General features: G+C 41.6%; 1 non-coding gene across 1 annotated transcript; it reads left to right on the top strand.

The window, feature by feature from the left end:
- Nucleotides 1-6,207: 6,207 nt before the first annotated feature.
- On the top strand, nt 6,208-6,289 carry TRNAS-AGA (transfer RNA serine (anticodon AGA)). The gene has a single exon. It is a non-coding gene; the product is annotated as a tRNA-Ser (tRNA).
- Nucleotides 6,290-23,556: the final 17,267 nt, after the last annotated feature.

Raw genomic sequence — 23,556 nt, 5'->3', positions numbered from 1 at the left:
CCTGCCCCAGGGGTAGGAAGTCAGCTGGGGTTAAAGGATCCCAGCAAGATAGGTGTCTAAATGTTTCTTAAAAGAGTCCAAAGTAGGTGCTTGTATGTGTACTTCCTAGATGGATTAGGATCAATTTAGAGCATGTGAGGCAGACCTTTCGTAGGTTTGCTTCTGGGAATGCATAGTAAGTTAAAATGCAGATGCATAAGCAACTGAGATGTTTTGGGCATTTGGTGCTTGTTATGCAAGAATAGGATTTAGATGTCTAAAAGTATAAGTGCTTCTTAGAAACACAGTAGGAACTGTCCAATGTATTTTACAATTACTTAAAATAGGGAAGCAGTTCTTGACTTAAATTTACAGATGATACAAAAATTAATGATGGAAAAGACCCCAACTAAGATTTAAAAAACCAAAATCTAAGTTATGATTAAACTTAGGCTATGTGCAGAATAAAACACTCCTTGAATTAATTCAACTTCATGATTGTTGCCTTACAGTGTTTTTTGTAGTCTTATGTACAGTCTAGTTTTAAAGGACACAGACAGGAGGTTTTGTGCTCAGCTCTGCACTTGGAAGAGCTATTTAATAATCAGTAGCTGGCCTTCATACTGAAACAGCTCCAATATACCATATTTTCTTGCATACAACATGGCTCAGAATATAATATGCACCTTGTTTTTGAAAGGCAGAATAAAGAAAAAAAGATCATTCCTTATAGTATGTAGCAGAATAGCAGCGGCTAGAGAGCCTGCTCATTGTTCTGAACCCTGCGGCTAGGGACACAAGTTACATATAAACGGTATAAGTGATCAGAAACTAGTTTACAGAATAGAAGTTCAGTTCACATAAACCGGTTTCAAAATGGCTGAACCTGGGCAGATGTAGTATCAGATTTAACTGATTTGGTTAAACCAGTCTATGGAACTTCTGCCAAGATCCCCTCCTGACTCATGCTATGTCCCAGTCCCTCAGCATCCCAGGATGCATTGGGGTTCCCTGCTAGCCCCACTCGCAGGGCAGGCTGACTAGCCTAGGCTGTGCTGTCTCACCCCAGAGCTGCCACAGATCTGAGACAGCAATGCCTATGCTCCCCAGGCTGGTCCTGCCTATGCCTGTCAGCTCTGCGGCACAGCAGGTATAAGGGGGAGGCAGGGGAACAGAGTGCCCAAGTCCCAACGCCCAATCCTGAGAGCTGGTCTGTGGGGGTGTAACCCCCTGGACTGGCTGGCACAAGTCATAGACCAGCTGAGGGGAAGGGGACAGGAGACCCCCAACATGGGGTTGGCCTAAGCCGGATATTTCCCCTGGCTGACTCAGGATCCTCTGAAGCCCTGGTCTGGCCAATTGTGTGTGTGTGTGGGGGGGGTGATTACCCACCCCCCGCATGGCCAAACCAGCTCCATAGAAATAAACATTAGGGCCTACCGCCCAGCACAAGCCCCCAGCTACTAAAGGTGCTGGACTCTGGTAAGACATACCAAAGGGCTTTCACTGGGCAGCTGAGAGGAAAACGCTCCATAGAGGAAAGGACTGGACCCCAGCACAAGCTCCCTGGGCTGCCTGGCACATCCCACTACAGCCTGGTACCAGCAGCAGTCGGCACGTGTCATCCTGTCCCAGGGGCTTGTGCTGTGCGAGATGACCCAATATTCTTTCTATGGAGTCAGTCCAGCCGGTGGGGAGAGGAACCCCTCTGGGGCCTGGCATCCCTAGCTAGGGAGACCTCAGCTCAGGGGGCAAGAACAGGGTGGGGGGCTTCAGTCCCCGCTCTGCCCTGCACATCAGTAACTCATGCCAGCAGGGCTGCATGGGGAGGGTCAGTCCCATCACAGCTGGGCAGACCAGGACTCGGGGGACCCCTGGTTTAGATCTCCTCCCACATGGGCAGATACCAGTCTTGTGGACAGCCCTAGGAACACTAACTCCTTTCCTCCTCTCCCCTGCATGTCTGTGACTCACACTGGTTCAGCTTCCCTCCTAACCCCCACCCCCCCTCCCTGCACCTGGGTAGACCAGGGCTGGGGGGAATCCCAGGCTTGCTCGGGGAGAAATAAGGGGGTTCATGCCTGGCCAGATGCCTGGCTGGAGGGCAGCACCAGAACTGAGTCTCTTAACCCCTCCATGGGGGCAGGCTTGTAGGCATGCTCTAGTGCCCCCCACCCCCCAACCTTAGGTCAGGCTTAGGTCAGTGGAGGCTTCATCTTTCCCAAGTAAACCTGAATGCCAGTTCAGTTCGTTATCAGTTCAACCTTCACAGCTTAGAGAAACCTGCGAAGATTGAATCAATTCCACCTCCAGCTTTTTAAGTGTCTGTACTTAACCCGTGAAGCATATACAGATTTTGCTTTCACTTTTGTCAGTAACTGGCAGAAACTGTTCATTTGGATCTCTTGTCTATTATGTGCACTGCAATTCCTAACAGCTGGATTTTATGGGGAAAAAGTGCAGGCTGCACATAAGAAATCACAGTATTCCTCCTTAGAGAAACTTTATCCTTAGTTTCTTAAGTCTAGAGGAACTCAATGCCTCAGACTGGATACCAGTTAGAAATAACTTCACTGTTGGATTGAATTTAATACAGTTAGCATCAAAATATAAACTTAATCTGCTTGAGGTGGAGGAGGTATGCCCTTCTTTTTACAGACACTGCAATCCATAAAGTCAAAGGGAATTTTACCTTTTATATTCACTTCTTGCTCCCACTTTAAATATCCAACATATCTCCTGCCTAAATATAATAATTACTATGATATCTGGTGGGAAGGAAACACAGCAGTGCATAAGCAACCCAGCATATTTTTGGAGTGTGTTGGGGATATTTTTTGGTTCAGGCAGTGGAGAGGCCAACTAGGGAAGCAGCTCTTCTCAACTTACTGCTTACAAACAGGAAGGAACTGGCTGAGAATATGAAAGTGGAAGGTAACTTGGACGATGGCGATCATAAAATGATAGCGTTCAAGATCCTAAGGGGAAGAAGGAAGGAAAGCATCAGAATAAAGACACCGGACTTCAAAAAAAGCAGACCTTAAAAAACTCAGGGAACTGGTGAGCAGATTCCCTGGGAGACAAGTTTGAGTAGAAAAGCAGGCCAGAAAAGTTGGCTGTATATTAAAGAGGACAGATCATAAAGCGAACACATAACTGGTTAGATCATCATACCCAAAGAGTAGTCATCAATGGCTCAAAGTCTACCTGGGGAAAGGTATCAAGTGGGGTTGCCCAAGGGTCTGTCCTGGGTCCTGTATTATTAATATCTTCATTACTAATACAGGAGTGAAACAACGCTATGAGTTAGGTAGTCAGGGCACTGTATTTGGCATAGGCCATGGGAGGAGGCAAATTGTAGGTATGTCTATACTGTGTGCTCAAACTAACCTTAAATTATCTACTTTGAGTAATGAAAGTAGAAGCCACATCGGTATGGAGCTTAGCGAATGTTAACCTATTCAAAAACATTTAAAGGTAGCTCGGGTAATCTATACTGCAGTTTGCAATCCAGACTTTGTATTTGGCTGAGAGTCTGTGTAAGCCCTGGAAAACAAGCAAAAACTGAAAATAGCTGTTTCCTGGGTTAGAGAACAGGTTTCATCCCTAACAGACCTGAAAAGAAGATGCCAGTATGCTGTGTGATGTTGAAAGAATCTCTGGTTCAAGGAAAGAGTGGTTTAACATATATTTTGTAAGTAGACAAATTACTCTAAGATGACATCTGCCTCTGTCACAGCTACCTTTCCCAAATGAGGAACTGACTTGTAAGGCCCTGATTTTCAGCTACTACTTGGCCAAGAAAGCAAAAATATGTTCAATATATTATTCTTTAAACTATTTTTAATATGGGCATAAACTACTGGGGAAATATCCACAATGCAATGCCCCAGTAACTCCAGATCTAGAGAAGCTGGTTCCTTCCACTCTGCCTTAGCTGGCTTTTTATCATGTCTGCTGTTTAGTCAGTATCAAAGTCTTATGTAAAATGCAGTATAGCAATTAGCAGGGATTTTTGTGTGTTACGCACAGGAGATAGTGTGGACCGATATCAGTAAGTGTAGGCTTTGCCCGTCTTTAATACTTTGCCCTTGAACTGAGATTAATATCAAGCCCATTGTGCTTTCTCTTCATATAGAGTTATTCAAGCTGATATATATAATATCAGCTATATAACATCAATATGTAGTGTCTGTTTCAGAAGAATAGCTAATATTTTATATGTCTAATACAGTAGAGGTGCAATTCTGATATGGTGTTTGCTGGTAGAATACAAGTAATAGCAGTTGTCTTCTTCTTCTTCTGATTCTCCTTCTTATTTTAAAGACTATTTTTTCTAGACAGAGCCAAAGATCCTGTTTCTGTGTTATGTCTACACTACCAAGACTACAATGATAGTAGCTCATGTAGGATTAAACTAGGTAACTCAGATGTTACTGATAGTGTCGATGTAACTTGGAGTGGACAAGTGGGGCGCCAGCTCAGGGCATCCGATTGAGGGCACTAGATTAGCAGATCTCTGGGGAGTCTGTAGTGCTGCCGCAGCAGCACCTACATGCTGTGGCTATAAGAAGTTCAAGGAGTTCGAGGCTATAAGGGTTCAAGGAGTCCAATAAAAGTTGTACTGCTGCTGTTGTAACAGCACAAGCAGCAACAGCTCAGCCAGGCAGACCACCCTGTGTCAGCAGCTGCTAGGGATTTTGAGTGCCTGGGACAAGTAATGCTGAGCCCCTTTTTTCCCCTCCCAAGCAAGGTTTGGCCCAGGATTCAAATCCTACTAGTTATGCTTCTGCGTGGGAGCATGGAAGCACCACCTCCAAAACCCATCTGAGAAGCTAGGTATATTCTTGGCTGGATAGCTTTTATTGAGCCCTATGTAGCAGAAACTACACTGCTATCAGCACCTGAGCTCACTAGTCCAGAATGCGTACGTGAGCTGTATTCCCTGAGGTTTAGACATAACCCATGTTATACCTGGGACTGCTCAGCAAGGGAAGAGGGAGCAAAGTGTATGGGATAATAAGTAGTGTTATAAATAAATTTACCGTGAACCTGCTAGACAGCAGATAGTGAAGGCATAATAAGCATTGCAAGTGCTTTGAAATCATTTTGGTAAACCAACAGGAGACTGATAAAAGCTATGCATAAAAGAGAACCTGGACTGAGGAATGGATTTCAGAAGGAAGTCATTGCAAGGCATCGTTCTTGCTAACAAGATACCACCCAACATTGCAAATTATGTCATAGTTCACATGAATCATGGATGTCCACATGAATGTTTCATGACTTAGAAATTATTCCAATCTTTAGTAACATAGTTATTTCCATAGCTTCAAATTCCTTTTAACTGATTCTCAAAACACTCCTTTGAAGAATGCAAGTTGTCATTGGCCTGAAAGGTGAGGTGAAGACAAATATATCAACAAAAGTGCCTCAGTATTTTGGAGCCAAACTTTAGACCCTGCATGCCTGGTTTTCTGAAATGCAGAAAAATCAAAATGCCATTTGAAATCAACGGTTGTCACTGGAGTGCAGAAAATCAGGCCTCAGATTTCTCAAGGTTGGCATCCAAAAATTAATAGACCAATTTTGAAGATTCTGATGTCGGGCGTATGGTCCACGGATCTTTGTCAAGGACACACAGTTATTCCCAGACATATTCAGTATTGGAGTCCAATTCCTTCCTTCCTACATTTTCTTATACATCAGGGTAGACTACAGGCTGTATAGTTTTGGGATTTCCCTTGCTTTGGTCCTTTCTAAAAAGTCCTTTCTAAAACAGACCACCCTCCCTCAGGCTTTAATGTATGTCTTCTTAGATCCCTCAGTGCCCTACAGCCCTCCATTCATTTCAAAAAGGAGTTGTAATCTATGCTAAAATTAATCCATTTACTGGGAATTCTCCTGACGGCATAAAACAGAAGCATCATAGCAGGACTTCTAGATCTCTACATAGATAACAAAATCTACTTAACAGAATGGACTGACTTCAGCTGAAAGCTGCTGTTCCCACTTGCCCTTGATTTTGCAGACCTGGATTCCAGGACTTCTGCAGCCTTAAAAATTTGAACCCAAATCTCCTGTCTTGAAGTACAGTAACATAGATATCATCAGGCTATGGGCAGGCATGGCTGAGAGCCCCTTCTGCATCCTTGTACTGAAGTTGTCCCGCTGGGCAACCAAGAAGCAAAAAGTCCTGAAACCTGACAAAGAGCAAGCAATTGTGATGTAGTCGTGGCCGAGTGGTTAAGGCGATGGACTAGAAATCCATTGGGGTCTCCCCGCGCAGGTTCGAATCCTGCCGACTACGTTGCTGGCTTTTTTAGATGTACACCTTGCTGGCGTCGTTTGACCCAGTACTCTTTCCTGCTATGGCATGGGGTCGGACTTGATGATCTACTCAGGTCCCTTCCGACGTGAGAAACTATGAAATAGGGCAACAATTCTGCTGCCCAAAAAGGTATGCGCTGCCTTGACAGAGAAGTAGTCCTGGATTCTGGTTACTGTTTTAAAAAATGTTTGTCCATTTTATCCAATACCTATTTAATGCCAAATGCACAACTTGCACAGATGTAGAACTGCAATAATGCTGCCAATAGTAATGGTACTATCAGGGACTACACTTTAGTAAAAGAAGACAAGATCTGGTCCAGCAGAGTTGCATCAATGCAACTGAGAAGGAACTCTGACCCAGTGTACACAAGCAGATCTGAAACACATTGGTCACCAATGCTTAGTACACCCACTCCACCCTTTAGATGGATGTACTATGGGAGGTGCCCCCAGCAGAAACATGATTTCAAGCAAGATTTGGCAGTAAGCTAGTGGCCTATAAAGGACAATGACTTACTTTTCCTGAAAGAAAAGTCAGGGATCTTGAGGTTTGTGACTAACAGTTCACTAGGCTATAGTTTCCTTTCTCCAATGCACTGTATGAACAGCTATTCTCGCCCCATTGGCGGTGGGGAGTGGAGTTTCCAAGCATATGAAATATCATGTGGCAAAGTCTTCTCTCTGCTATCAGTATTATTTATGGAGTTTCCCTGTCCTCCCAATGACTTTGTAATACCAAATCCAAAAGCAGTGCTGGGAAAAAAACATTCACTGCCGCTCCCCAGGGCAACGTCTACCTTCCTTGGCTGCCATCTCAGGCTTGTTTTCTTCTATCCCTACAAATCTTTCCCTCATGGCAATGCCGTGGCCTACCTTGAAAAGGAAAGTGCTATCAGCCATGTTGTAAGGAAGCTGCTTTATATGGTGGGAGTCTGAGGTCAGGATTCAAATACCCTTCCACAAAGATGGCCCCAACAATAAGTCTCTCGAGTCTTCTTCAGCAGATGCTTTACCAGTATAGTAGCCAGCAAAATGTGAGCTTCTCTTCCTAAGCATCAGCAAATAGTTGCTAGTCATAGTTGTTGGTAACTACAGTTTTAGGGGGGCTGCATGGCATATCTGTACCTCCTCAGATTACTGAGTACCGGCAGAGCAAAAATAGAGTAGGATACCTTGTTGGCTGTATTATAAACTTTTCCTGTTACCTGGAACCCTTTATTTATGACTGAGGAGATAGGTTACTTAAAAGGATTCAACGGGCAGGGACATCTATACAGGATGTTCACTGCAGAGCTCTCCAGTAAATGTCTCAACATCTACACGCATGGCCCTGTGAGGCTGCAGGAAACAGTTATTCTGCAGCAGGGTAGGTCTTATAAAAACTTGTCCGAAGTTTTTTTCATGCGCAGCAGTGCATGTGTGGATGCTGATCTGGCTGGCTGGAGGACAAAGGTGCTTCAGTGCACGGGTTGCCTACCAGCTAGCCCCATGCTGAAGCACCCTAGTGCCCCAGCCCCCCCCCAGCTCATTGAGCCCAGTTAGAGCAGCCCCAGGCTGCCAGCTCTGACCCAGCTCAATGTGCTGTGGTCCGGGCACATGTGTAAGCCCCAGAGTTTATTGCTGTGCGTTAATGGTACATATAGACACATGCACCGTTTCTTATAGTTAACCAGTTTTATAACCCTAACCATGTTCATAGTAGCCGAAGCCTGAAGGCAACTTGCATAGTAGAGGTTACGTTACACTGCTGCTGCCGAGGGCTGCCAGTTCACCTTACGCAAACGTTAAGTTCATCCGTAAAGCTTACCTCTCTTTATGGAAATTACAAATCTAAGATCTTTAACCCTTGCCGATGTTTAACATATACAGGCCAGAAACATTGGCATTGCCTCTTTCACCTTAAAATTCTTGATGTTTGGCCTGAGTTGTGGCTCCAGACTTGGAAACTGTTTCAGTGAGAAAGAACACTGGAAATGATTAGACCCAGGTGACGAATTCAAAGGCTTATCAGTTCCCTGTCTTTACTCCTGGATATGGTCAGCATGCTAAAGATAGGGTTAAACCCCCACCACAAAAGTAGCTTACAGAATAATCCCCAAACCTTTATCTCCAGGGCTCTAGCTTTATAAATGGTAGAGCATCTTCTGCCCACCTGTATGGCAAACATCACTAGCAATAAATAACACAAATAACAATTATTTATTTCCTTATTTATTTTAAAGTAAATAAATAGCAACGTAAGGTATTCTTCCCAGATGAATAGTTCAGAGTCGTTTTTTGCACTGGAGTGGGAAAAAAGAGACACCTTTACACTGGTTCGAGGACACGCTAAAATGCTGTATCAGAAATAAACGGTCTGTAATTGCTTAGACTTTTTGTGTGTATAAAAGTATTGATAAAAAGCTCATCGTTTTATAGTTTTGTAGATGTTAGGAGCTGGAAGGGACACATTTGTAACAGACTGTATAAAGGAATATTAAGATATTTGTAGAGCTGGATGGAAAATGGAAAGAAAATTATTAAAATTTCCACGTTTTATACTTTTATTGAAATGTTTAAACTTTCTGACCCTACTGATCTACAAACTGTTTGCTCCAGTGGTTCTTTTTTACATGCTCCTGGGAAATGGTAGAGTTAATAGCGCACAAAATGAAAGCTGTGTACCCTGAGTTAAAAAACAATGTATGTAATGGCCACAAAATTCTGAGCTGTTACATAAATAACACCACACCACCGCTTTGTCTATATTAATTATTTCCCTTTAATGGTAATCAGTAAACCCAGATGACTGAATGTGAGGAATTTTAACTATGGCATCTGGACGCTTTATAGACTCCACAAGAAAGTTGAGCATTGGCATCTAAACTGCATCACACTCTTTCAAAGTACTCATATAGCTTTTGGCTTGCTGCATTAACTGTGACTTTAATAACAAGTCTGCGCACTTACACTTTGACTTACCTTATGCACTTTGGACAAAATCCTATCCCACTGAAATCAATGGGAAGTTTGCCATTTAGTTCAAATGGAACCAGGCTTTCACTCTTTGAGTCTGACAGAAAATTACAACAAGGCCTTAACATACTCTTCAAAAAGCTGCGCGGTCTGTGTGTCGGAGTTGCTTCTGACAAAAAAATCGCTTTGAAGGAGAGTTAGGAAAAAAAAATGTGGTTGTTCTGGTATTACATTTTCTACATTGTACCATATCTGAGCTGGTTTGGCACAGAAAGTACATACCATGAACCCCTCAAGTTGTACATAAGATCAGGAGCCACAGGTAAGAGCTTTGCGAAATACATATGGAGCCTCGAACATATGTTCCAGTCTGGCTCACTTTGCTCCCAGCCTCTGTCCATGCCTCTCAGTGACAGCATTGTTTTATTGTTTTACACCGCAGGTTTTTTCTTATGGAAGGTGCACACTTCTGCTCTCTCCAGTACAAAGTAGAAACTTAACACTTGCAACAAGATGCATTAGGAAAGAGAGCGAGAGAGACTGACGGAGCCAGACAAATACTGAATCTGGACTGTTTAGGATTCAGATTCACCACAGACTTTGAGACTAGTTATCAAATGCTTGGAGAGATAGTGAGACATGCATCCTTAACTAAAAAACATCCATAACATGAATACAGGAACCAATAATATAAAGATAACAAAACATATATTTTCCAAACTCATTCTTATCAGAAACAAAATGGATAATATAGCTACTTTTTAGCAATTTAAGGCGTTTGATTTCTAAAAAGTGTAGAACGCTTGGAAGATTTCTGTGTGCTTTTCAGCGTCCTGGGACCTCTGTCAAGGAAACCCAGGGTAAATATATTTTAGTTAAAAATTAATTTGATGGTCACTGTTTCTTCACTGAATATTTTGCTGCCCTCATCATTAACTATTTATTTGCCCGAATCTTAGCAATTAAAGGATTATTCCTCCCAAGAAAATACAATTTATAGGTGTAAGAAATAAGGAAGCTGAATAATTTGGGACTATTTCTAACTATATAGGGTCATCATAGATCAGGTTTGCCAGTCGCTTCTCATGTCAGAGGTCCTTACCCAGCAGTAGTGACTAAGTGCAGTATACATCATAAGGCTTACTCAGTCTCCTTTTCTCTAAGATGCATAGCATTAAACTCTGTGGAGTACCCCTGCAGGCAAGAAGCCCATATTTTGATCTATTTTAGTCTTCTTTCCCCACCTTGTTTTAAAATTTTGCTCAGAAGTCGCTTCAGCCTCTCTCTCAGAGCTTAGCTTCCCTTCCTTCCTTCCCCATTCTCACCACTCTTCTAGCATTACCTTCTTTTCTGTCATTTTAACATTTTTAGTATGATCACTCTCCCTCTGTCGTTCCTGCCTTTTGATCACCATTCTTGGGGTGGCCATAGCTGTGAAATCAATAGGGCGCTGTGCAGCTATGCTCTTCAGAGTATTGCTTAATGCCCTCAGTGTAGACCCAGAAGCTTATGAGGCAACGAGGGAAAATGGAACAGAGTGATCGACAATCAAACTGGTCTGAAATTCAGTGCAAGAGCAACCAGTATGCCCCAAATGGAAACCTAGGCAGGTCTAGGATTTTGAAAAGCGGGTTGCAAATGATGTGATGCATCATTCCATATGATACACCACCTTCTCCTCCAGTTAAAAGGAAGAGATGATAATACGCTAGGTGCCTAGGGCTATATTACTTCATTTAAAATGAAAGCAAAACAACTATAACTTTACTGGAATGTGCATTAATTTGCTATTATGCATAAAAAGCACAAAACATGAGGCAAAAATAATCAAAAGAGTTCATTAGTTCTGTAGTCATTAGAGTCTTTTTTCAGATTCATGAAACAAAGTCTAGCCTTTGTGAGCATCTTGGCAGTGCATCTAGTGCATCACTGGAAATTATTTCCCCTCCTGAGTTAATGTTCACCTAAGTCAATGTTTTTAGCTGGAGTTAAAAACAGTCTGTAACACCTTTAAGTAGGAGCCATATTACTAGGAGCAGCTAACAGACATCAGAATTGCCAGAGACAAGATAGCTTGATTAGTAGACCATCAAGACCATGAAAAAGGAGTGAGGGTTATTAAGACCTGTGGAATGAAGTGTTTACAGGGAATTACAGTTTACAATGAAGTTAACTGAGCCTCTTACTGCTGCCTGAATAGAAATGCTGCTGTTGCTGCTGCCACTGCCAGGCAGCCGATTTTAAAGTGTGGGTGTAGGAAGACTCATGCAGGGGTGCAACTGCACTACTGCAACCCCCTCAGATCTGTCCCTGGATGGAAGTTATGGCAATTTCAGAAACAATTTCACTTATGAAATCATGAAACTGAGTTGGCACAACACAAACAAAGTTGGAGGTTAGGCTTGGATGCGAAAGCTATTACTGTGCAAAAATGAGTAAAACCATGAGCTTAGATAGCATGCCTCTATTATGGATAAGATGATTTACTAAAATGTTGCAGTTTCTCAAATATTTGTTTACATACATACATAACAAAGATTAGCATTGAAATTTGGTAAATCCCTCATTCTGTATTTCATGTAATGTAGTCATTATTTAGGAAAAAATGGATTTTTTTCTTAATTCCAGCAATCTGCTCCAATGATTAAAACCTCCCAGATGATCTGGCAGCAAACTTTATACACTCTGGTGCAAAACTATCTGCTCTGATTTTCATTTTTGATTTTTGACAATGACACAACTCTATTTCCTTCCCTGAAGACATTTCTGATGCACTTGAGCACAGTCAAAGTTAACTACACTGTTCCAAGAAGGCTTTGCTGCAAGTCCAAAATAAGCAGCTGCATGCTTCTCTGCTGCCAGTGAGTGGCCTGGAAAAACAAATGAGACTTAAACTATTGTGACAGTCTCCCCACAAATTTCCTTTCCCTCTGGGAGAGAGTGGACTAAACCAGGTGAAAAATCCTAACTAAGGGAATTAATACAGCAACATTAATTGGCTGTGTTTTATAATTTCTTACACCTCTGAAGTGGCCATCCTAATTGGATCACAATTTGACCTTTCTCTTACCCACTCTGATATTTCCATTCTTTGACTTCCACCTAGGCAGGGCAGGGCAGGGCAGGGCGCAGGGCAGAAATTCTTTGGTTGATCTTTTCTTTTGTTTTGCTAATTTGGAATTGCTCATTTTCAATATGAAATTGTATCACAAATGAAAGGGTTTTTGTTGGCACTTTGTTATAGAGCATGTAGATTAATCAATGCTTCTCATTAAGTCATACTTTCCTCCAAGGATGATTAGAGAAACCAAATTATTGTTATTTGCCTTGAAATTAAAAACAAATTTAGTCAAGGAAGGGGCATGGGGATTGGAAAGGAAGAGAGTGTACAAAACTGTCCAAGTTATTTTTGTAACAACTAAGCCCTGACCCTACATTTCTTGTTCAGCCAAAGCTTCCAGTGATTTTAATGAGAGTTATGCCTGTGTACGAAATACAGAACTAAACTCATAAACGTTGCAGGAAAATGTAAAAATAAAGTTAAAATGAATTAAAATCCAAGGATCTTAGCTAATTGGGTAGTAAGTTTATGGGCATCTTATGAAAATCCTTGATAAAGAAAAAAACGCGATCACTTAAAATGCTAGTTTGAGGCTGAAACTCATCTTCATCTTCAGGCTGAAACTCATCAGCTCATCTTAAGCTGCAATGCAGTGCTAGGTTTATATTGCACCAACTTTATCACTAAGAGCTCTATTAATTCCCTCTCATGTCTGAAAGAGTCGGGGTCGGAAACAATGAAATCTTGCAAACCAGTACTATGGGACTCTATTCATTTTCTTTTTCCAGTTCAGTTGTTGCTGACAGTCTTTGAGCAAGTGGAAATTATCTCCATTAATCCAAATTCTACTTCCTCTCTTGGATGGGTGTTTTGTTGTATAAATCAGGGTGTTCAACCTCTGGCCTGCAGCACCATGGGTCTGGAAAACTGGTGATGGAAGAGCAGTGGTAGCACTTCCTCACTACCAAATATCTGGACCTGTGGGGAGCCCCAGGATCTGCGCACTGGTTCTCGTGCCCAGTCCCAGTGTGCAGGGCCAGGCAGGAGTGGCACCAGACCCCACAGCTCAATCCTAGTCTGGGGGGGGCCAGGCAGGGTGGAGCTGGCCTCCTGGGACCCAATCCTGACACACGGCAGGGCAGGAGGGGTGATGTCAGCCCTCTGGGACCCAATTCTGGTGCATGGGGCAGGGAGGGGCAGTGCCCCATCTGGCCCACAGATAGTTCAATCTGGCCTGTACACTGGCTCTGTCTCGCCCATCTGGCTTGCCAGGCCAAAAGGTTGAGTGCCACTGGTCTAAATGTTTAGCCAAATCACAAAACACCTAAGCTTTACTTTGATTAGCTGAGATTAATTAATCCATATCAACATACTCTTGGCTTCTGAGAGTTAAGTGATAAATGTAAATTCTAATTTTAAATTTAGATTTAATTTTAAGGAGTAAATCTCATCTAAACCTCAGTGTAAATCTGAAGTAAATTCCTTGTAGTCAGCAAGAATCGGCCCTCTGTCCTGCAAGACAAGTAGCACCTATAACATTAAAAAATGTTTTGTTAAGTACTTGCAATTTCTGTTTTATTAGTTTTTTCATCCTAGAACTAAGTTATTTCCAATTTATTCTATTCTTCTTACCATCTCAATCTCCTTGCAACATAATAAAGTCTTCTTATCCTCATTTTATAGCTGGGGAATCAAGTACACAGAGAATTAACTACTTGCCCCAGGTCACGTAGATAATCTGTGATAGAGCAAATGTTCAAACCCAGGTGTTCTGAATCTCAAGCCCATTCCTTAACCACATTAACATCATTACTCAAGTTTGTGGGCACAACTTTAATTTCTCTACCAGGGGTTTTAATTTTAATGAAATTACTCCTGTCTTACCCCTTAGTAACTAAGAGGAAGTTCAGAGCCAAGTGAATGAAATTTCATTTAAGTTTTAGTGCAATGTCACACAGTTGTGTTTAGTTATACCAGATATATTGAGCTTTGGGCTCAATGGGGTTCTATTTTGCAATAATGGACCTGCCTTATCTTCCCATAAAATGCAAACTGAGTGCGCCTGTCCATCAGTGTTCTTCCACAGGGGCTGCCAATCTTTTCAAACCATGGGCCAGAAGAATCTGGCTCTGATCTGGGATAGGACAGGTAGCTTTGGTGGCAAGTAAGCAGCAGCAGTGTGTGTGTGTGTGTGTGTGTGTGTTCAGTTGGAGGGGAGTTGCACAGGAGCTGGAGAGCTGGAAGCTGCCCCCACATTTATGCTGCTTTCCCCTGCCCCCTGCCTCTCCACCCAACTTGTCCCTGGCACAGCTCCTCTCCTGCTGGAAGCAGTGCCCTTGATGTAGCCTTGGGGAAGGAGGAGGGGACAGGTGGAGTGGAGAGGAGAGAAACAGTGGTGGCCCAGGCACAGATTCCAGCTCCCCAGCTCTGGCACAACTCCTTGCTGCTCAGCCCCAGTGCAGATATGGGCATAGGTAAAGCCCAGAGATTGCTCTTCTGAATTACCCTGCCTCACTGTACAATAAGTATCTTCAATATAAAACTCAAACAAATATGAAGCAAGGGGGTTAATAAAATGAGGGTACAACTGAGCCCTATATATCTTTTAGAAGGAATACAAATTTGCCAACAAGCTTATGTTTCTTTTCCTACTCCCTGTCAAAAAGGATTTTTTCAAGGTGAAAAAGGTTATGGGACTGGTAGTTCATCCCATCCCTTTCGCCAGATTTTCAAAGGCATAACAAAGATTAACACTGAAATTTGGTAAATCACTCATTCAGTATTTCATGTAATGTAGTCGTTATTTAGGAAAAAATGGATTTTTTCTTAATTCCAGCAATCTGCTCCAATGATTAAAACCTCCCAGATGATCTGGCAGCAAACTTTATACACTATGGTGCAAAACTATCTGCTCTGATGAGACTTTCAGAATAGAGTCAGGGTTTGAACTTCCACTGAAGTCAACTGAAGTTAGGCACATATGCCACTAATTGCACACCTGCGCCTTTAAGTGCCTACATATCTTTAAAATGACTGCTCTTTAGTGCTGTGGCTACAGTCGTTTTTATCTTACGGAAAAATTAGGATGATGAAAATGGACTTTTTTACGAAAAATATATCAAAATTCAAAACTCTGGTAATTTCAGACAGCTCTAATTATTCCTGTGTTAAAGTAGACACTTATTGTATCCTTTTCATGGTCTAGGAATAACTGCTGATTGCTACATCTTAGTAGAATGGATATATCACTGTGTATAGTACATAGAGAAAATCAAGACTCTTTGACATGCAGGAGACACCTGAGGACAAAATAGATACCAGGAATGTGGACAGAGATATACCTGGGGTGTTCTGTGCACTGGGTGGCAGTGGTGCATGGGGCAGCAGCTGTAGCTCAGTTGTCTGTGGGGTTTGCTATTTTTCATCCCCCCACAAGTTGTCAGTTGGGCCTAGTGCCCTGGTCACCCCCTCTTAGTTATGCTACTTAGTGTGAATATTTTCTTTGATTAATAAGACTTCTGATATGAAACGAGTCAGAGCACGAAACAGCTATAAGATGGTTGTTTCTTTCCCCAGAAGAGAGTAATTTTGCATGACTAATATGAAAATGGTCTTTGCTTTTCTTTTACTGAGCCAGTGAGCTCACTGCCACGCAGCAAACAGATTTATTGTGTTGTGCAAAGGTTACTGAGATTGGTGGTGTGCAAAGTCCAGATATCTGGGATCTTGGTAATAAAAGCAGGGCACTTCTTGCTGCTTTTCTTTATAATCCAGGGGGGTGCAGATAAAAGAGCTCCTTTATAACTTCTCTGATAAGGGCTTGGAAAAACAGGAGGTACAGGCAGACACTAGTTTCAGCCTCAGGCTGGTTCACTCGACACCAGTTTTAACCCACATACAAGAAACTGATAAATAGTGGTAGACTCAGCACCGAAGATAAGGCATCGTCTTGTACCCTGCACAAAGCCTGCAAGTGCCTGAAAACTGGAAAAATAGGTATGCATTCTAATCAGAAGTCATTCTGGCTGAATTAGTGAATAAGCTGTGCTTGAATCTACTGATTTCCCTCTTCCATCACCTCCAGACCACTATGTCAAACAGAATCCAGAATTGTTGTAAATTTTGGCATGTGATGTATCCAAAAATACCATGTATGGAGTCCTTTCATTATTACAGTACTGACTAGGAACCATGAGCACTCTCTCAGTCCATTCCTCATTGGACAGTTGGACTGCAGAGAGCAGAGAAACCAGATGTAGAAGGAATTAGAAAATGAGAAGTGAAGCAGCAGAAACCCAGAAGTATGACTGCCCTATTATACTAGATAACAGGTTTTTTATTACACGTGTTCCTGCCAAAGATAGTTAAAAGGAGAGAAACTGATTGTCATGAACTTCCAAGATAAACGGCTGTAATGGGAATGAGAAACAGCACCAGAACTGCTATTTCAGATACTACTAATACTGAGAGTAGTTATGCGACGTCACACTAGTAGTGTTTTCCCACCCCGAAGAATTTGGAATGCAATGGACAATGTGGGTGCCTATCATTTACGGCAACAAAGAATTTCTGCTAGCTGCTAGCAGCATGTGGCTTATGGCATGCGTGAATAGTTCCAGTGCTATGTAGAGTTCAGTGGTTTGCCTACATGCTGACTAGCTCATTGAAGGGAGTAATTATGGCCTACCGCTATTAGACATAAGATATGTTCCTCCTCACGTGCATGCTTTAATCTTAGATGCATACTCTCTGCCTGGCCAATGTAGGTGCAGGGTGAAAAATAAGGGCTGGCATGCTCTTGTCTCCTCCCCCACACAAGTGGGAAAGAAGTAGAGGGACATGGATGAGTAATGGATGCAATCCTGGCTCCTCCTCCAAAGCACTGGGGAGGATCAGCAGCAGATTACTTCACCTTTAGGACATAATTTCTTCCTTAGCTGTTCTCACCGTGGCACGCAAAGACAGTTGCTAAGCAATGATCAGGCTCTAAAGTATTATGGTCCCAATCAAGTTGCACTGCTAAATAGCTCAGAGTGGATAGTGAAGATTGTGATCCAGTCTCCCCTTAGGGCCCGTTCCACCTTATTTAACTAAGGATAGAATTGTATTTCCTGGGCGCGTCTATACATTCATTAACACACCTTAATTACTGAGCATTTAGTTTAGTACCTCTAATAAGTAGTACTAACTGAATATGCAGTAACTACAGCTACTGTGCAGTAGCACATGTTTTTGTGACGCTTACTGCGCATTAGCCTAATAACACTGTGCACTAGGCTGTTAGCACAGTTAATAACTATGCAACAGTGTTTTTAGGCTAATGCGCAGTAAGCATCTCATGTAGATGCACCCCCTGTAATGCATCTAAATGACAATTTTGTGCAGGTAGCTATTCTATTACCCCTGCAGTGAAGATGTATAAGTGTGCATATGTAGATAACATGCTCTATACTGGCCAGGCACATAAATGTGCCCCAAAATGTAGCCGCTCAGGCACTTGCCCAGGAAGCCAGACACTCAGGATCTAGGTCTCTCTTGCCTAGGAAAGCACTGAACCTGCATCGTTCTGACTTACCTGCATAGCACTGTAATCACCACACCATATTATCCAGGCCACCTTTCAGTGCTCCTTTTGAAACTGGGTAGTCAAGAGGGGGAAAGTATACAGAACCAGAAGGAAGAGGGCAAGCCATAGTCTCAGTGGGAAAGTCTACACGAGATATTTACTGCAGAGCAGACTTATTAGCTCCACTGTAAAACATCACCATCTACACGTGCAGCCCTATTAGGCTGCAGTAGACTAAGGATGCCACTGCAAGTGGGTCATAACACCCAGCCAAATATCTATCCAGCCTCCTCTTGAAGACCCCCAAGGTAGGAGAGAGCACCACCTCCCTTGGGAGTCCATTCCAGAGCCTGGCAGCCCTAACCATAAAATAATGTCTCCTGATGCCCAGCCTGAAGCATCTTTCTAACAATTTGTGGCCGTTATTCCTAGCACCCCGGGTGGCGCATTAGGGAACAGAGCCTCACCCAATATCTGATGGTCCCCCCCTCTCAGCCTTCTCTTGTGGAGGCTGAATAGATTCAGGCCCTTTAGCCTCTCTTCATAGGGCCTGACTTGCTGTCCCTTGACCATGAGAGTGGCCCTTCTCTGGACCCTCTCAATGCTAGTCAAATCTCTCTTGAAGTGCGGCGCCCAGAACTGGATGTAGTACTCCAACTGTGGCATGACCAACGCCACATAGAGGGGATCCTCGACCTGCTTGTGATGCATCAGTAGATGCACGGAGCCTTAATGACTACTTCCTCACATTGGCGGCTTATGTCTATCCTGGACTCAACAATGACTTCAAGATCCCTTTTAGCCACTGTGTTGATAAGAAGGGTGTTCCCCAGCCTGTAGGTGTGTTGCTGGTTCCTTCTCCCTAGATGCAGCACCCGGCACTTGTCCATGTTGAATTCCGTCCTATTCTCATCCGCCCACCTCTGTAACCTATCTAGATCTAGCTGGGTTCTGTCCCTCCCCTCCAGCGTGCCCACCTTGCCCCACATCTTGGTGTTGTCAGTGAATTTGGACAGTGTGCTTTCCACACCCACATCCAGATCGCTGATAAAGATGTTGAATAGTACAGGCCCCAGGCCCGAGCCCTGGGGGACTCCACTGCCTACATCCCTCCAGGTAGAAAATGACCTGTCCACTATCACTTTCTGGCTGTGACCATCTAACCAATTTGCCACCCATCTGACTGTGTAGGCACCAATGCTGCAGTCACCTAGTTTTTTTAAGAGAATGTGGTAGTAAACTGTGTCAAAGGCCTTCTTAAAGTCCAGGAAGACAACATCCACCTCAATGCCCTCATCCAGGGACTTTGTGACCTGATCATAAAAGAAAACCAGGTTAGTCAGGAAGGATCTGCCCTCAGTGAACCCATGTTGGTTGCCCCTGAGCATTAACTCCCTTGCTGGGCTCTTGCAGATGTGCTCCTTAATAATTTTCTCAAAGGTCTTCCCAAGGACCGAGGTAAGACTGACTGGCCTATAATTCCTGGGGTCCACTTTTGCAATGACCCTTAAATTCATGGGACAGTGGCTTAGCTTCAAAAGGAATGATGCAGTTTCAAGCCCCCATCTGGGCCAGGGGAACCTGGAAAACAGGTCTCCAGTTTCCTGTGAAAAGGGCCACAGATGCTCAGCTATTTCTATCACCCCATTCCTTTTTTCAGGGTTTGAAACACACCTCTACTGTTATTAAATGCTGTACCACTCTGCCCCTATGCCCTTACTCTATCATAAATATTAATTGTTTTCAATGAAACTTATAATCTCATCCAAAAACTTTCATACTAATTTGAAAAGTCCTACTTTCCATAGACCTATATTGATTAGTATTAATAATTTTTCTCTCCCTTTAAGTTTTTTATTGTATCCCTTAGCAGATGCTCCTTTATTTTGCCTATCACAGGCTGACAGGGCTATAGTTACTTAAATTACCCATTTGTAGATGTTGGTTAGCCAGATTTGTTGATTCAGAACTGGTCAGCTTTAATAGTTGCCATTTAACCTCCTCCTTAGTTACTCTCAGAGCTCAAATAGTTCCTTATCATCGTGATGTGATATGAATATAACATCTTTTTCCACATACAGAAGAAAAATATGGACTACCTATTTACTTCTGCTTTTTCCACATTATTACTCACAATTCCACAGTCTCCATTTAGGAGTGGAATGGAACCAATACCTTCATTAGGATTCATACACATAAAAACTCCTCTTAATGTCCTTATATCTACTACCCATGGATTTCTCAATGTATCCTTTTGCTTCCTCTTTATGATCCTTAGTATCCAGATCTCATTCCCCCATTTGTTTTCTATATATAACAGCTATGTCACAGCTACACATGGATATGCAGGTTCCCATTAAAGCATCACATACTGGTTTGAAGTTTTAAGTTATTTGCATGAAACAAATGCAATCAAGACACAATCAGTTGTTCCTATGCAATCACTAATGTTTAGCTCTGTGACATGTCATTTTTACCTGTAAAGAAGAGGTCCAACACAGCATTTTCCCATGTTGGGGTATGAACTGTATGAGGCCTCCAGCTATAGTAATCATGACAGATCTATGCAACATGATACAGTACCACACAAAGATGCCTGACCTAGAAGCAAATGATTCAGGTACTGAGAGCAAAATAACTACGATAGCTCCAGACACCAACTGGGGTAATTTTTAGCACTGTCTTTGTTCAGTCATCCAGCAATTCTTTGGGCTAAAAGCAAAGCCTAATACTCTATTTTGCTCTGTATCTGTTTGAACATTCAGCCATAACCACTCTTTATCATTTGCTTCAGAGGTTTCAACACTGTGGAAGCAGGCAATACCGTTTTTGACACAGAATGTCAGTCCCTCTCCTCTATTGTCCACTCACTTCCTACCATGCCAGGTACACAATTGTTCCCACCAGTTTTCATTAACATGTACCAGGGCAAATCTCCTTTGTTGCTATGACCAACACTCCCTATCTAACCTCTTAGCACTAGTATACATTAGAGATGTGTGTATGGCCAACTGAAGATCCACTGCCAAGAAAACTGACCTCAGTGGAACTGCTTATAAGAATACAGTACTTGCATGAGTAAAAGGGATAGGACTAGGATTTTAATTTATCCAATTTATGGATTAGTTCCTGTGTCTTTTAAATTCATTACTTGCATGCTGGTGGCATTAAAGAACTTTTCTAGATAGCACTGAGGGATCTGGAGTCCAGACTGGCTCTCCTAAGAGGTGGACAACAATAAATAAATGAATAAATAAATGAAATAAACTAAATAGGTGCAGAACAATATATAAAGCAGAAACTTAAGGATGGTAGATTAAAAAAATCAAGCAAGGTTGTGAGGTATAGTAATGAATTGCAAGTCAAAAGCCTTACCTAATGTTTTGGAAAAGAAGAGAGGGTGCATAATAATTGATGTGATAACAAAGTATTGTGGTGTAATCCATAGGAAGTAGTTTGTGTGTTCCTGGCCATTGAGTAGTATTTGCTTTGAATGATAGCTTTCAGCCGACATGCTATTTATCCACTGTTCATTTTTTGTTTATCCCTAGTTCCTTTACTCTGGGTTATGATGAGATTAAGATATATCAACATTATTTAGATATATTTATTACAAAGCAGAATGTTACTTTTCTAGAACAGATACAACTATTTGGCTTAGGCAACACACAGAAAATCCTTGTTAGCACAGTAATCAAAGGCCTCCCTCCTCCTAGCTTTACTCAAATTGATTTTTTCCTATACTAAATACTGTTATTATTCATGGAATAAGTTATAAACAGGTGAAAGGGTGCCAGAATCAAACAGAGTACTGTTGAGACTGGTTACAGTACATATGCTTACTTAAGGCAGTATCCTCCCCAGTTTAGTAAGCCATTAAATGTTTTTCATATCTTAATTTGGCTGGTAATGTCACTGAATCAGGTCTCTAATTTTATCTTCAATGAATCAGTATTCCTCTTGCTATCTTGATCCTGAGAAAAATTTCATGTGAGAACATTAGCACAGACTAGTGTCATTACCCTTTAACCTACATTTTGTGACTTGTTTGTGAAGCCTATCTACAAAAGGTATACTCCTTTAAATTTCTTTTCTTGAAAATTATCAATTCGCCCTTACGTCTCAAGCTGATATGTTGTTTGCTAAGACAATTTCCTGAGGTCATTATTTTAGCTATCAGGCATTAAATTGCTCTTGAGATTTGGCCTCAGTCCATCTGAACAAACAGACTCAATTACCATGTGTGAAGTTGCGCCATCTCCTGTAGAGGAATAAAAATCAAATAACCAGGTAAATATATTTTATTTTTTCCAAAAACAATTACAAAAATATACACTTACACTTTGAAGTTTTTCTCAAATGTTAGAGAAGTGTTTCTGCTGTTAGAGATGGTAAATGTCAAATCTCTTCCATATTTTGGGCCTGGAGTAATAAACAGAATTTAGGACAGAATGTAAAATGTCTACCTCCCAGATGCGACCCCTATGGCTTTGCGTTGGATAAAGAATAAAGAGGGACTATTTTTTTTGTTTGTTTTGATACTTTTCTATGATCTCATATATGGCTGATTCTATAATAGTGAATGACTGATTCTATAATAGTTTCCTACTGAGAATGAAAGAAAGCTTCTTAGGCTTGTTCTCAGTTACCACCATTCATAAGGGATGAACACTCACAAGATGAAATTATTTCAGAGAATATCTGCTACTACTAAATCTGAACCCAATTGTATCCCTAATTTAGCATTCACAAGGTGTCTAATTATAGCTAAAAACTATATGTATAATTAGTTATTATTATAAAATAGGAAGTGCACATGCCATTGTGTGTGTGTGTGCGTGTATTGTGTATGTGTGTATATATGTGCATGTGTGTGTGTATGCATACACATGATGGCATTTTAGAAAATAACAGCAGCTTCAAACTAAAACTGTTTTGTGTGAAATGATCACTTACTATACTACATCACTTCCCTGCATAGTCAGGACCAAATGGGTATGTTTGACAATGCTGACATCGGTGTTCCCAAATGTTATGTAGTTTTCCACCCATCGCACAGAAAATGGTTTTATTTTGAAATTGTTATTTTCTGAAACACCCTCATATGTATATGTCTGTATATGCACGTACACACATTTATATTATACTGATATATTATACAATATATGATAATGATATTATCATTGCGCAAAAACATTCCTGACCATGAATATATGGTGAAAATATATATAAATGCACATGAATAGTGTAGTGTAGTGATCAGGAATGTTTTAGTGCAATGATAATATCAATAAAAAGATTTTTTATCAACAAGGAACCACTTCCTGGTGACCATGATGATATCATAGTGTTATAGCTATTGGAATTCCATGGTGATAATATGTTGCTGACTGAAGGAGGAAAGATTTAGGTTATGGCTGTTCATATATGTGTTGCAAAAGATACTTGCAACATTAATTTTTATTTAGAACTCAAAAGCAGGAAAACATGTTTGGTCTAAGTGACTAATAATAGAAATTATATCTGTTCTTTAACTTGGCCTACACTTCGAAGTATTTTAAAGTGTCATCATATAGACAATTAGGACTCCTGGTAGAAGTGATATCTTTTATTAGACCAACTAGATTTTTGCAAAAAAAAAATGTTTAATTTCAAGCTTTTG

This window comes from Crocodylus siamensis, chromosome 1 (genome assembly GCF_052110815.1).
Source record: "Crocodylus siamensis isolate JL-2025a chromosome 1, ASM5211081v1, whole genome shotgun sequence".
In the NCBI taxonomy this organism is placed as follows: Eukaryota; Metazoa; Chordata; order Crocodylia; family Crocodylidae; genus Crocodylus; species Crocodylus siamensis.
The sequence above is the reverse complement of the archived record's forward strand: the minus strand, read 5'-3'. Positions and strand labels throughout refer to the sequence as shown.